The sequence below is a fragment of the Elephantulus edwardii genome, unplaced genomic scaffold (assembly GCF_000299155.1).
Source record: "Elephantulus edwardii isolate Elephantulus edwardi_28Jun2011 unplaced genomic scaffold, EleEdw1.0 scaffold00319, whole genome shotgun sequence".
Classification (NCBI taxonomy): Eukaryota; Metazoa; Chordata; class Mammalia; order Macroscelidea; family Macroscelididae; genus Elephantulus; species Elephantulus edwardii.
In genome coordinates this window covers 1,004,047-1,006,126 of record NW_006400069.1, presented here as the reverse complement: position 1 = coordinate 1,006,126, position 2,080 = coordinate 1,004,047, and the positions used below count along the sequence as shown (strand labels likewise).

Sequence of the window (2,080 nt, the reverse complement as noted above, 5' to 3'; positions counted from 1 at the left end):
AGGACCCCACAGATGCTGACTGAAATAGCTTTGCTGACAAACATCTAGGAATAACACAGGCACACCCACTACTGCACATACCTGTATAGTTTTTCTCCCCACCATTTCCAATGATCTGATCACTACTACTACTACTACTATGCCCTATCATAATATTCCATACATACTTAAAACAAGCAAAGGGTGAAGTTCCATCTTTAAAAATCAAACAGGCAATGTGTTTGTTAGCATCAGTTGCTACAGGTGGCTGGGGTGCTGTGGAGGAAGAAGAGGACCTGCCAGAACTGTTGGACAGCAGAGACAAGGGCACCTGGGAGGATGAGGAGGATACTGAACTCTCCCACGACAAGCAGCAGACTCCCTGCCTGTCCTTTGACATGTTGTTATTCACTTGTGCTGAAGAAACATTTCACACTGCAAGTCTGAGCACCAGTTTAATGTTGATAACATGGTTCATAAGCATAGACTTGAATTTTATGGCTACATTAAGCCAATAAATTTATTATATTTCAGAATCTTATAGTTGAGTATATGAATTCCATATATAATCCAGGGCCTTGGGAGAAAGAGGACTATTTGAAGCAAGTGTTAGAAGATGATCTTTAACTTCAGTTTGATGTGGAAAATCTTTATGAACTTGTATCAGTTTCATTCTCATACCCCAATGGACTCAGTGAAAATGCATCTCTTGTTGAAAAATTGAAACACATGGGACACTGCCTGCTGAAGCTGCATTAGCTTGAGCATGAGAATATCTGCAAAAGATGAAACAATTTGCTCAGAATTTTGCCATTTTAGACCTCCAGGGGGACGAAGATTGTAGCTACTTCAGCTCCTATAAGCATTATGGTATACATGAAGAAATGCTAAAGGACAAAGTGCTAACTGAAGGTTATTAAGATTTTATATACCAGAATCCAAAGGTCTTCACAGACAAGGTTGTTTTGGATGTTGATTGTGAAAATGGAATTCTATCTAAATTGCTGCTAAATCTGGTGCAGAAAAGGTTCTTGGAGTTAATAAATCTGAAATGTTTTAGAAGGCAATAGATATCATAAGGCCAAATGAACTTGAAGATACTGTTATACTAACTAAAGGAAAGATTGAAGTTCATCTTCCTATAGAAAAATTGGATGTTATTGCATCTGAGTGGATGGGTTATTCTCTTCTTTTTGAGTCTATGCTAGATTCTGTCCTTCATGCAAAGAACAAATACTTGGCAAAATGTGTATTGGTCTATCCTGATATTTGAACCATCAGTCTTTTGGCAGTGAGTTATGTGAATAAACAAGCTGATCGAATAGCATTTTGGGATGATGTTTACAGCTTCAACATGTCTTGCATGAATAAAGCAGTTATCCTACAAGCTGTTGTGGAAGTTATAAATCCAAAGACTCTTACTTTAGACCCTTGTTATATTAAGAATGTAAATTGTCATAAACATCTATCTCAGATTAGGAGTTTCCATCAGATTTTACCCTGAAAATCATAAGGACATAAGTGTGCACATCAATTGCTGGCTACTTTGATATGTATTTAGAGAAGAATTGATACAACAGTGTCAAGTTGTCTATGGGTCCCAGAGTACCAAAACACACTGGAAACAAACAATATTACTGCTGGAAAAGCCATTTTCTTTCTCCTCCCCTTTTTTTATTAATAAATTTTATTACTTTTAATGAACATTTTCAAAGATTTTGGGTTTTCATTCATTCGTTGTTGCATTATTTTCTCTACCCTCCTCCCCAGTCCGTTCTTCTTTCCCCCGCCCTTGAAAGTCTGTTTTAATAGTCCAATTGCCACAGTGCTTCTTAAAGCCAGTTCTGATTAATCTCCTTTGTCAGTGTGTCCTTTGCCATTCGCTATCATTGCTCCCTGAGAGAGACTTCACCCTGATTCATAAGGAAAAGAGGATGGCATATTCTCTTAGCTACTTTCTACTGAAAAGGGATGCTGTAGGTTTCAGGGTGAAGATCTTCTCTCACTACTCCAAAGGGCCCCTTTGGCAATAGGAAACACATAGACTATTATGGAGACTGATTTTGGAATTTAGATGCACTGTTATCAATTGTGCTTAGCC

The 2,080-nt window shown here is 37.8% G+C and overlaps 1 pseudogene; it reads left to right on the top strand.

The window, feature by feature from the left end:
- Positions 1-215: 215 nt before the first annotated feature.
- Positions 216-2,080, top strand: part of LOC102870783 — a 5,474-nt pseudogene continuing 3,609 nt past the window's right edge.